This window comes from Dama dama, chromosome 26 (genome assembly GCF_033118175.1).
Source record: "Dama dama isolate Ldn47 chromosome 26, ASM3311817v1, whole genome shotgun sequence".
Taxonomy (NCBI): Eukaryota; Metazoa; Chordata; class Mammalia; order Artiodactyla; family Cervidae; genus Dama; species Dama dama.
Genome location: NC_083706.1, coordinates 2,208,485 through 2,222,288, shown reverse-complemented (window position 1 = coordinate 2,222,288; position 13,804 = coordinate 2,208,485).

Below are 13,804 nucleotides of genomic sequence, written 5' to 3'. Positions count from 1 at the left end.
GTGGAATGGACACCGAGATGCTCTGACTCGAAGTAAGGCCGGATATCCCTGCAGTGAATGGAATGCAGGCTCGTCTTGCATCTCCCAAGACGAAGGGATGTCTGAATCCCCGGTGGAGACCACAGAGAAAGACCTAGTCCTCCGCATCAACGCAAACGGAGGCCTCATATCCTTTGAAAACTCGAGAGGTCCGCGGAGATCAATACTTCCAAAGGAGACGATGCCTGACTCCTCTTGAAAATGGATAGGAGTCCCAGTATCCCTGTGGCACGTGGAAAGGGACCTTGGGTCTCCCGCCTCACGTGGAGACGCGTCCCAATTGCAATGCCAAGACTCGAGGAGAATCCCGAGGTGTCCCTCGCACCTAGGCAGGAGTCCTGACGTCGCTGAACAAACACGTGTCTGGAAGGGCCCTCCCCATCGTAACTCGAGAATATACCCCAGGTTCCGGCCGCAACTCGAGAAAAACTATGAGACTTCCCCCTCGCCGCGACATGAGCCCCGATTTCCCTGCACTGCATGCAGAGCAATTCCGTGTTCCAAATCAAAAGTGAAAGGAGCCTTGATTTCCTTGATGGCACTCCAGAGAAAACCCAAGATCACTGTCTCAAGTCTAGAGGGATCCTGAGGTCACTGGAGCAAAAGGAAAGGGCTCCGTGGACCCCAAATCAACTCGAGATGACAGCTTATTCCCTGGCTTCGACTCAAGAGGAATACCAACATTCCACAAGCACCTCAAGAGGAGTCTTCTCTCAGCAACAGTTATGTGAGAGGGACCCTGAGTTTGTGGCCTCAAGTGGAATGGACACCGAGATGCTCTGACTCGAAGTAAGGCCGGATATCCCTGCAGTGAAGTGAATGCAGGCTCGTCTTGCATCTCCCAAGACGAAGAGATGTCTGAATCCGCTGTGGAGACCACAGAGAAAGACCTACTTCTCCGCCTCATCGCGACTGGAGGCCTCACATCCTTTGATAATTCGAGAGGTCTGCGGAGATCAATGCTTCCAAAGGAGACGATGCCTGACTCCTCTGGAAAATGGATAGGAGTCCCAGGATCCCTGTGGCACGTGGAAAGGGACACTGCGTCTCCCGCCTCACGGGGAGACGCGTCCCAATTGCCATGCCAAGACTCGAGGAGAATCCCGAGGTGTCCCTCGCACCTAGGCAGGAGTCCTGACGTCGCTGAACAAACACGTGTCTGGAAGGGCCCTCCCCGTCGTAACTCGAGAATATACCCCAGGTTCCGGCCCCAACTCCAGAATAACCATGAGACTTCCCCCTCGCCGTGAGATGAGGCCCGATTCTCCTGCACTGCGAGCAGAGCAATTCCGTGTTCCACATCAAACGTGAAAGGAGCCCTGATTTACTTGATGGCACTCCAGAGAAAACCCAAGATCACTGTCTCAAGTCTAGAGGGATCCTGAGGTCACTGGAGCAACACGAAAGGGCTCCGTGGACCCCAAATCAACTCGAGATGAGAGCTTAGTCCCTGGCTTCGACTCAAGAGCAATACCAACTTTCCACAAGCACCTCAAGAGGAGGCTTCTCTCAGCTACAGGTATGTGAGAGGGACCCTGAGTTTGTGGCCTCTAGTGTAATGGACACCGAGATGCTCTGACTCGAAGTAAGGCCGGACATCCCTGCAGTGAATTGAATGCAGGCTCGTCTTGCATCTCCCAAGACGAAGGGATGTCTGAATCCCCTGTGGAGACCACAGAGAAAGACCTAGTCCTCCGCATCATCGCGACCGGAGACCTCACATCCTTTGAAAACTCGAGAAGTCGGCGGAGATCAATGCTTCCAAAGGAGACGATGCCTGACTCCTCTTGAAAATGGATAGGAGTCCCAGGATCCCTGTGGCACGTGGAAAGGGACCCTGGGTCTCCCGCCTCACGTGGAGACGCGTCCCAATTGCCATGCCAAGGCTCGAGGAGAATCCCGAGGTGTCCCTCGCACGTAGGCAGGAGTCCTGACGTCGCTGAACAAACACGTGTCTGGAAGGGCCCTCCCCGTCGTAACTCGAGAATATACCCCAGGTTCCGGCCACAAGTGGAGAAAAACCATGAGACATACCCTTTGCTGCGAGATGAGGCCCGAATCCCCTCCACTGCGTGCAGAGCAATTCCGTGTTCCACATCAAACGTGAAAGGAGCCTTGATTTCCTTGATGGCACTCCAGAGAAAACCCAAGATCACTGTCTCAAGTCTAGAGGGATCCTCAGGTGACTGTAGCAACATGAAAGGTCTCCGTGGACCCCAAATCAACTCGAGATGAGAGCTTAGTCCCTGGCTTCGACTCAAGTGGAATACCAACTTTCCCCAAGCACCTCAAGAGGAGGCTTCTCTCAGCTACAGGTATGTGAGAGGGACCCTGAGTTTGTGGCCTCAAGTGGAATGGACACCGACGCGCTGTGACTCAAAGTAAGGCCGGATATCCCTGCAGTGAATTGAATTCAGGCTCGTCTTGCATCACCCAAGACGAAGGGATGTCTGAAACCCCTCTGGAGACCACAGAGAAAGACCTAGTTCTCCGCCTCATCGCGACCGGAGGCCTCACATCCTTTGAAAACTCGAGAGGTCCGCGGACATCAATGCTTCCAAAGGAGACGATGCCTGACTCCTCTTGAACATGGATAGGAGTCCCAGGATCCCTGTGGCACGTGGAAAGGGACCCTGGGTCTCCCGCCTCACTTGGAGACGCGTCCCAATTGCCATGCCAAGACTCGAAGAGAATCCCGAGGTGTCCCTCGCACCTAGGCAGGAGTCCTGACGTTGCTGAACAAACATGTGTCTGGAAGGGCCCTCCCCGTCGTAACTCGAGAGTATACCCCAGGTTCCGGCCGCAACTCGAGAAAAACCATGAGACTTCCCCCTCGCCGCGAGATGAGGCCCGATTCCCCTGCACTGCGTGCAGAGCATATCCGTGTTCCAGATCAAACATGAGAGGAGCCTTGATTTCCTTGATGGCACTCCAGAGAAAACCCAAGATCACTGTCTCAAGACTAGAGGGATCCTGAGGTCACTGGAGCAACATGAAAGGGCTCCGTGGACCCCAAATCAACACGAGATGAGAGCTTTAGTCCCTGGCTTCGACTCAAGAGGAATACCAACTTTCCACAAGCACCTCAAGAGGAGGCCTCTCTCAGCTACAGGTATGTGAGAGGGACCCTGAGTCTGTGGCCTCAAGTGGAATGTACACCGAGATGCTCTGACTTGAAGTAAGGCCGGATATCGCTGCAGTGAATTGAATGCAGGCTCGTCTTGCATCTCCCAAGACGAAGGGATGTCTGAATCCCCTGTGGAGACCACAGAGAAGACCTACTTCTCCGCCTCATCGCGACCGGAGGCCTCGCATCCTTTGAAAACTCGAGAGGTCCGCGGAGATCAATGCTTCCAAAGGAGAGGATGCCTGACTCCTCTTGAAAATTGATAGTAGACCCAGGATCCCTGTGGCACGTGGAAAGGGACCCTGGGTCTCACGCCTCACGTGGGGACACGTCCCAATTGCCATGCCAAGACTCGAGGAGAACCCCGAGGTGTCCCTCGCACCTAGGCAGGAGTCCTGACGTCGCTGAACAAACACGTGTCTGGAAGGGCCCTCCCCGTCGTAACTCAAGAATATACCCCAGGTTCCGGCCGCAACTCGAGAAAAACCATGAGACTTCCCCCTCGCCCCGAGATGAGGCCCGATTCCCTTGCACTGCGTGCAGCACAATTCCGTGTTCGACATCAAACGTGAAAGGAGCCTTGATTTCCTTGATGGCACTCCAGAGAAAACTCAAGATTACTGTCTCAAGTCTAGAGGGATCCTGAGGTCACTGGAGCAACACGAAAGGGCTCCGTGGACCCCAAATCAACTCGAGATGAGAGCTTAGTCCCTGGCTTCAACTGAAGAGGAATACCAAGTTTCCACAAGCACCTCAAGAGGAGGCTTCTCTGAGCTACAGGTATGTGATAGCGACCATGATTTTGTGGCCTCAAGTGGAATGGACACTGAGATGCTCTGACTCGATGTAAGGCCGGATATGCCTGCAGGGAATTGAATGCACGCTCGTCTTGCATCTCCCAAGACGAAGGGATGTCTGAATCCCCTGTGGAGACCACAGAGAAAGACCTAATTCTTCCCCTCATCGCAACCGGAGGCCTCACATACTTTGAAAATTCGAGAGGTCCACAGAGATTAATGCTTCCAAAGAGGACGATGCCTGACTCCTCTTGAAAATGGATAGGAGTCCCAGGATCCCTGTGGCACGTGGAAAGGGGCCCTGGGTCTCCCGCCTCACGTGTAGACGCCTCCCAATTGCCATGGCAAGACTCGAGGAGAATCCCGAGGTGTCCCTCGCACCTAGGCAGGAGTCCTGAGGTCGCTGAACAAACACGTGTCTGGAAGGGCCCTCCCCGTCGTAACTCAAGAATATACCCCAAGTTCTGGCCACAACTTTAGAAAAATTATGAGAATTCCCCCTCGCCACGAGATGAGGCCAGATTTCACTGCAGTGCGTTCAGAGCAATTCCGTGTTCCACATCAAATGAGAAAGGACCCTTGATTTCCTTGATGGAACTCCAGAGAAACCCAAGATCACTGTCTCAAGTCTAGAGGGATCCTGAGGTCACTGGAGCAACACGAAAGGGCTCCGTAGACCCCAAATGAACTCGAGATGCGAGCTTAGTCCCTGGCTTCGACTCAAGAGGTATACCAACTTTCCACAAGCACCTCAAGAGGAGGCTTCTCTCAGCTACAAGTATGTGAGAGTTACCCTGAGTTTGTGGCCACAAGTGGAATGGACACCGAGAGGCTCTGACTCGAAGTAAGGCCGGATATCCCTGCAGTGAATTGAATGCAGGCTCGTCTTGCATCTCCCAAGACGAAGGGATGTCTGAATCCACTGTGGAGACCACAGAGAAAGAACTAGTTCTCCGCCTCATCGCGACCAGAGGCCTCACATCCTTTGAAAACTCGAGAGGTCCGCGGAGATCAATGCTTCCAAAGGAGACGATGCCTGACTCCTCTTGAAAATGGATAGGAGTCCCAGGATCCCTGTGGCACGTGGAAAGGGACCCTGGGTCTCCCGCCTCACGTGGAGACGCATCCCAATTGCCATGCCAAGACTCGAGGAGAATCCCGAGGTGTCCCTCGCACCTAGGCAGGAGTCCTGACGTCGCTGAACAAACACGTGTCTGGAAGGGCCCTCCCTGTCGTAACTCGAGAATATACCCCAGGTTCCGCAGCAACTCGAGAAAAACCATGAGACTTCCCCCTCGCCGTGAGATGAGGCCCGATTCCCCTGCAGTGCGTGCAGAGCAATTCCGTGTTCCACATCAAACGTGAAAGGAGCCTTGATTTCCTTGATGGCACTCCAGAGAAAACCCAAGAGCACTGTCTCAAGTCTAGAGGGATCCTCAGGTGACTGTAGCAACACAAAAGGTCTCCGTGGACCCCAAATCAACTCGAGATGAGAGCTTAGTCCCTGGCTTCGACTCAAGTGGAATACCAACTTTCCCCAAGCACCTCAAGAGGAGGCTTCTCTCAGCTACAGGTATGTGAGAGGGACCCTGTGTTTGTGGCCTCAAGTGGAATGGACACCGAGATGCTCTCATTCGAAGTAAGGCCGGATATCCATGCAGTGAATTGAGTGCAGGCTCTTCTTGCCTCTCCCAAGAGGAAAGGATGTCTGAATCCCCTGTGGAGACCACAGAGAAAGACCTAGTTCTCGCCACACAGCGACCGGAGACCTCACATCCTTTGAAAACTCGAGAGGTCCTCGGAGATCAATGCTTCCAAAGGAGACGATGCCTGACTCCTCTTGAAAATGGATAGGAGTCCCAGGATCACTCTGGCCCGTGGAAAGAGACCCTGGATCTCCCGCCTCACGTGGAGACGCGTCCAAATTGCCATGCCAAGACTCGAGGAGAATCCCGAGGTGTCCCTCGCACCTAGGCCCGAGTCCTGACGTTGCTGAACAAACAGGTGTCTGGAAGGGCCCTCCCCGTCGTAACTCGAGAATATACCCCAGGTTCCGGCCGCAACTCTAGAAAAACCCTGAGACTTCCCGCTCGCCGCGAGATGAGGCCCGATTCCCCTGCACTGCGTACAGAGAAATTCCGTGTTCCACATCAAACGTGAAAGGAGCCTTGATTTCCTTGATGGCACTCCAGAGAAAACCCAACATCACTGTCTCAAGACTAGAGGGGTCCTGAGGTCACTGGAGCAACACGAAAGGGCTTTGTGGACCCCAAATGAACTCGAGATGCGAGCTTAGTCCCTGGCTTCGACTCAAGAGGAATACCAACTTTCCACAAGCACCTCAAGAGGAGGCTTCTCTCAGCTACAAGTATGTGAGAGTCACCCTGAGTTTGTGGCCACAAGTGGAATGGACACCGAGAGGCTCTGACTCGAAGTAAGGCCGGATATCGCTGCAGTGAATTGAATGCAGGCTCGTCTTGCATCTCCCAAGACGAAGGGATGTCTGAATCCCCTGTGGAGACCACAGAGAAAGACCTACTTCTCCGCCTCATCGCGACCGGAGGCCTCGCATCCTTTGAAAACTCGAGAGGTCCGCGGAGATCAATGCTTCCAAAGGAGAGGATGCCTGACTCCTCTTGAAAATTGATAGGAGACCCAGGATCCCTGTGGCACGTGGAAAGGGACCCTGGGTCTCACGCCTCACGTGGGGACGCGTCCCAATTGCCATGCCAAGACTCGAGGAGAACCCCGAGGTGTCCCTCGCACCTAGGCAGGAGTCCTGACGTCGCTGAACAAACACGTGTCTGGAAGGGCCCTCCCCGTCGTAACTCAAGAATATACCCCAGGTTCCGGCCGCAACTCGAGAAAAACCATGAGACTTCCCCCTCGCCCCGAGATGAGGCCCGATTCCCTTGCACTGCGTGCAGCACAATTCCGTGTTCGACATCAAACGTGAAAGGAGCCTTGATTTCCTTGATGGCACTCCAGAGAAAATTCAAGATTACTGTCTCAAGTCTAGAGGGATCCTGAGGTCACTGGAGCAACACGAAAGGGCTCCGTGGACCCCAAATCAACTCGAGATGAGAGCTTAGTCCCTGGCTTCAACTGAAGAGGAATACCAAGTTTCCACAAGCACCTCAAGAGGAGGCTTCTCTGAGCTACAGGTATGTGATAGCGACCATGATTTTGTGGCCTCAAGTGGAATGGACACTGAGATGCTCTGACTCGATGTAAGGCCGGATATGCCTGCAGGGAATTGAATGCACGCTCGTCTTGCATCTCCCAAGACGAAGGGATGTCTGAATCCCCTGTGGAGACCACAGAGAAAGACCTAATTCTTCCCCTCATCGCAACCGGAGGCCTCACATCCTTTGAAAATTCGAGAGGTCCACAGAGATTAATGCTTCCAAAGAGGACGATGCCTGACTCCTCTTGAAAATGGATAGGAGTCCCAGGATCCCTGTGGCACGTGGAAAGGGGCCCTGGGTCTCCCGCCTCACGTGTAGACGCCTCCCAATTGCCATGCCAAGACTCGAGGAGAATCCCGAGGTGTCCCTCGCACCTAGGCAGGAGTCCTGAGGTCGCTGAACAAACACGTGTCTGGAAGGGCCCTCCCTGTCGTAACTCGAGAATATACCCCAGGTTCCGCAGCAACTCGAGAAAAACCATGAGACTTCCCCCTCGCCGCGAGATGAGGCCCGATTACCCTGCACTGCGTGCAGAGCAATTCCGTGTTCCACATCAAACGAGAAAGGAGCCTTGATTTCCTTGATGGCACTCCAGAGAAAACCCAAGAGCACTGTCTCAAGTCTAGAGGGATCCTCAGGTGACTGTAGCAACACAAAAGGTCTCCGTGGACCCCAAATCAACTCGAGATGAGAGCTTAGTCCCTGGCTTCAACTCAAGTGGAATACCAACTTTCCCCAAGCACCTCAAGAGGAGGCTTCTCTCAGCTACAGGTATGTGAGAGGGACCCTGTGTTTGTGGCCTCAAGTGGAATGGACACCGAGATGCTCTCATTCGAAGTAAGGCCGGATATCCATGCAGTGAATTGAGTGCAGGCTCTTCTTGCCTCTCCCAAGAGGAAGGGATGTCTGAATCCCCTGTGGAGACCACAGAGAAAGACCTAGTTCTCGCCACACAGCGACCGGAGACCTCACATCCTTTGAAAACTCGAGAGGTCCTCGGAGATCAATGCTTCCAAAGGAGACGATGCCTGACTCCTCTTGAAAATGGATAGGAGTCCCAGGATCACTCTGGCCCGTGGAAAGAGACCCTGGATCTCCCGCCTCACGTGGAGACGCGTCCAAATTGCCATGCCAAGGCTCGAGGAGAATCCCGAGGTGTCCCTCGCACCTAGGCCCGAGTCCTGACGTTGCTGAACAAACAGGTGTCTGGAAGGGCCCTCCCCGTCGTAACTCGAGAATATACCCCAGGTTCCGGCCGCAACTCTAGGAAAACCCTGAGACTTCCCGCTCGCCGCGAGATGAGGCCCGATTCCCCTGCACTGCGTACAGAGAAATTCCGTGTTCCACATCAAACGTGAAAGGAGCCTTGATTTCCTTGATGGCACTCCAGAGAAAACCCAACATCACTGTCTCAAGACTAGAGGGGTCCTGAGGTCACTGGAGCAACACGAAAGGGCTTTGTGGACCCCAAATGAACTCGAGATGCGAGCTTAGTCCCTGGCTTCGACTCAAGAGGAATACCAACTTTCCACAAGCACCTCAAGAGGAGGCTTCTCTCAGCTACAAGTATGTGAGAGTTACCCTGAGTTTGTGGCCACAAGTGGAATGGACACCGAGAGGCTCTGACTCGAAGTAAGGCCGGATATCCCTGCAGTGAATTGAATGCAGGCTCGTCTTGCATCTCCCAAGACGAAGGGATGTCTGAATCCCCTGTGGAGACCACAGAGAAAGACCTAGTTCTCCGCCTCATCGCGACCGGAGGCCTCACATCCTTTGAAAACTCGAGAGGTCCGCGGAGATCAATGCTTCCAAAGGAGACGATGCCTGACTCCTCTTGAAAATGGATAGGAGTCCCAGGATCCCTTTGGAAGGTGGAAAGGGGCCCTTGGTCTCCCGCCTCACGTGGAGACGCGTCCCAATTGCCATGGCAAGACTCGAGGAGAATCCCGATGTGTCCCTCGCACCTAGGCAGGAGTTCTGACGTCGCTGAACAAACACGTGTCTGGGAAGACCCTCCCCGTCGACTCGAGAATATACCCCACGTTCCGGCTGCAACTAGAGAAAAACCATGAGACTTCCCCCTCGCCGCGAGATGAGGCCCGATTCCCCTGCACTGCGTGCAGAGCAATTCCGTGTTCCACATCAAACGTGAAAGGAGCCTTGATTTCCTTGATGGCACTCCAGAGAAAACCCAAGATCACTGGCTCAAGTCTAGAGGGATCCTGAGGTCACTGGAGCAACACGAAAGGGCTCCGTAGACCCAAAATCAACTCGAGATGAGAGCTTAGTCCCTGGCTTCGACTCAAGAGGAATACCACGTTTCCACAAGCACCTCAAGAGGAGGCTTCTCTCAGCTACAGGTATGTGAGAGGGACCCGCAGTTTGTGGCCTCAAGTGGAATGGACACCGAGATGCTCTGACCCGAAGTAAGGCCGGTTATACCTGCAGTGAATTGAATGCAGGCTCGTCTTGCATCTCCCAAGATGAAGGGATTTCTGAATCCCCTGTGGAGACCACAGAGAAAGACCTAGTTCTCCCTCTCATTGCGACGGGAGGCCTCACATCCTTTGAAAATTCAAGAGGTCCACAGAGATCAATGCTTCCAAAGGGGACGAAGCCTGGCTTCTCTTGAAAATGGATAGGAGTCCCAGGATCACTGTGGCACGTTGAAAGGGACACTGGGTCTCCCGCCACACGTGGAGACGCGTCCATATTGCCATGCCAAGACTCGAGGAGAATCTCGAGTTGTCCCTCGCACCTAGGCAGGAGTCCTGACGTCGCTGAACAAACACGTGTCTGGAAGGGCCCTCCCCGTCGTAACTCGAGAATATACCCCAGGTTCCGACCGCAACTCGAGAAAAACCATGAGACTTCCCCCTCGCCGCGAGATGAGGCCCGATTCCCCTGCACTGCGTGCACAGCAATTCCGTGTTCCACATCAAATGTGAAAGGAGCCTTGATTTCCTTGCTGGCACTCCACAGAAAACCCAAGATCACTGTCTCAAGTCTAGAGGGATCCTGAGGTCACTGGAGCAACACGAAAGGGCTCCGTGGACCCCAAATGAACTCGAGATGAGAGCTTAGTCCCTGGCTTCGACTCAAGAGGAATACCAAGTTTCCACAAGCACCTCAAGAGGAGGCTTCTCTCAGCTACAGGTATGTGAGAGGGACCCTGAGTTTGTGGCCTCAAGTGGAATGGACACCGAGATGCTGTGACTCGAAGTAAGACCAGATATCCCTGGAGTGAATTGAATGCAGGCTCATCTTGCATCTCCCAAGACGAAGGGATGTCTGAATCCCCTGTGGAGTCCACAGAGAAAGACCTAGTCTTCCGCCTCATCGCGACCGGAGGCCTCACATCCTTTGAAAACTCGAGAGGTCCGCGGAGATCAATGCTTCCAAAGGAGACGATGCCTGACTCCTCTTGAAAATGGATAGTAGTCCCAGGATCCCTGTGGCACGTGGAAAGGGACCCTGGGTCTCCCGCCTCACGTGGAGACGCGTCACAATTGCCATGCCACGACTCGAGGAGAATCCCGAGGTGTCCCTCGCACCTATGCAGGAGTCCTGACGTCGCTGAACAAACACGTGTAAGGAAGGGCCCTCCCCGTCGTAACTCGAGAATATACCCCAGGTTCCGGCCGCAACTCGAGATAAACCATGAGACTTCCCCCTCGCCGCGAGATGAGGTCCGATTCCCCTGCACTGCGTGCAGAGCAATTCCGTGTTCCACATCAAACGTGAAAGGAGCCTTGATTTCCTTGATGGCACTCCAGAGAAAACCCAAGGTCACTGTCTCAAGTCTAGAGGGATCCTGAGGTCACTGGAGCAACACGAAAGGGCTCTGTGGACCCCAAATCAACTCGAGATGAGAGCTTAGTCCCTGCCTTCGACTCAAGAGGAATACCAAGTTTCCACAAGCACCTCAAGAGGAGGCTTCTCTCAGCTACAGGTATGTGAGAGGGACCCTGAGTTTGTGGCCTCAAGTCGAATGGACACCGAGATGCTCTGACTCGAACTAAGGCCAAATATCCCTGCAGTGAATTGAATGCAGGCTCGTCTTGCATCTCCCAAGACGAAGGGTTGTCTGAATCCCCTGTGGACACCACAGAGAAAGACCTAGTCCTCCGCCTCAACGCGACCGGAGGCCTCACATCCTTTGAAAACTCGAGAGGTCTGCGGAGATCAATGCTTCCAAAGGAGACGATGCCTGACTCCTCTTGAAAATGGATAGGAGTCCAAAGATCCCTGTGGCACGTGGAAAGGGACCCTGCGTCTCCCGCCTCACGTGGAGACGCGTCCCAATTGCCATGCCAAGACTCGAGGAGAATCCCGAGGTGTCCCTCGCACCTAGGCAGGAGTCCTTACGTCGCTGAACAAACACGTGTCCGGAAGGGCCCTCCCCGTCGTAACTCGAGAATACACCCCAGGTTCCGGCCGCAACTCGAGAAAAACCATGAGACTTCCCCCTCGCCGCGAGATGAGGCCCGATTCCCCTGCACTGCGTGCAGAGCAATTCCGTGTTCCACATCAAACGTGAAAGGAGCCTTGATTTCCTTGATGGCACTCCAGAGAAAACCCAAGATCACTGTCTCAAGTCTAGAGGGATCCTGAGGTCACTGGAGCAACACGAAAGGGCTCCATGGACCCCAAATCAACTCGAGATGAGAGCTTAGTCCCTGGCTTTGACTCAAGAGGAATACCAACTTTCCAAAAGCACCTCAAGAGGAGGCTTCTCTCAGCTACAGGTATGTGAGAGGGACCCTGAGTTTGTGGCCTCAAGTGGAATGGACACCGAGATGCTCTGACTCGAAGTAAGGCCGGATATACCTGCAGTGAATTGAATGCAGGCTCGTCTTGCATCTCCCAAGACGAAGGGTTGTCTGAATACCCTGTGGAGACCACAGAGAAAGACCTAGTCCTCCGCCTCAACGCGAACGGAGGCCTCACATCCTTTGAAAACTCGAGAAGTCCGCGGAGATCAATGCTTCCAAAGGAGACGATGCCTGACTCCTCTTGAAAATGGATAGGAGTCCCAGGATCCCTGTGGCACGTGGAAAGGGACCCTGGGTCTCCCGCCTCACGTGGAGACGCGTCCCAATTGCCATGCCAAGACTCGAGGAGAATCCCGAGGTGTCCCTCGCACCTAGGCAGGAGTCCTGACGTCGCTGAACAAACACGTGTCTGGAAGGGCCCTCCCCGTCGTAACTCGAGAATATACCCCAGGTTCCGGCCGCAACTCGAGAAAAACCATGAGACTTCCCCCTCGCTGCGAGATGAGGCCCGATTCCCCTGCACTGCGTGCAGAGCAATTCCGTGTTCCACATCAAACGTGAAAGGAGCCTTGATTTCCTTGATGGCACTCCAGAGAAAACCCAAGATCACTGTCTCAAGTCTAGAGGGATCCTGAGGTCACTGGAGCAACACGAAAGGGCTCCGTGGACCCCAAATCAACTCGAGATGAGAGCTTAGTCCCTGGCTTCGACTCAAGAGGAATACCAAGTTTCCACAAGCACCTCAAGAGGAAGCTTCTCTCAGCTACAGGTATGTGAGAGGGACCCTGAGTTTGTGGCCTCAAGTGGAATGGACACCGAGATGCTCTGACTCGAAGTAAGGCCGGATATCCCTGCAGTGAATTGAATGCCGGCTCGTCTTGCATCTCCCAAGACGAAGGGATGTCTGAAGCCCCTGTGGAGACCATAGAGAAAAATCTAGTCCTCCGCCTCATTGCGACCGGAGGCCTCACATCCTTTGAAAACTCGAGAGGTCCGCGGAGATCAATGCTTCCAAAGGAGACGATGCCTGACTCCTCTTGAAAATGGATAGGAGCCCCAGATTCCCTGTGGCACGTCGAAAGGGACCCTGGGTCTCACGCCTCACGTGGAGACGCGTCTCAATTGCCATGCCAAGACTCGAAGAGAATCCCGAGGTGTCCCTCGCACCTAGGCAGGAGTCCTGACGTCGATGAACAAACACGTGTCAGGAAGGGCCCTCCCCGTCGTAACTGGAGAATATACCCCAGGTTCCGGCCGCAACTCGAGAAAAACCATGAGACTTCCCCTCGCCGCGAGATGAGGCCCGATTCCCCTGCACTGCGTGCAGAGCAATTCCATGTTCCACATCAAACGTGAAAGGAGCCTTGATTTCCTTGATGGCACTCCAGAGAAAACCCAAGATCACTGTCTCAAGTCTAGAGGGATCCTGAGGTCACTGGAGCAACATGAAAGGGCTCCGTGGACCCCAAATCAACTCGAGATGAGAGCTTAGTCCCTGGCTTCGACTCAAGAGGAATACCAACTTTCCACAAGCACCTCAAGAGGAGGCTTCTCTCAGCTACAGGTATGTGAGAGGGACCCTGAGTTTGTGGCCTCAAGTGGAATGGACACCGAGATGCTCTGACTCTGCGTAAGGCCGGATATCCCTGCAGTGAATTGAATGCAGGCTCGTCTTCCATCTCCCAAGATGAAGGGATGTCTGAATCACCTGTGGAGACCACAGAGAAGACCTAGTTCTCCACCTCTTCACGACTGGAGGCCTCACATCCTTTGAAAACTCGAGACGTCCACGGAGATCAATGCTTCCAAAGGAGACGATGCCTGACTCCTCTTGAAAATGGATAGGAGTCCCAGGATCCCTGTGGCACGTGGAAAGGG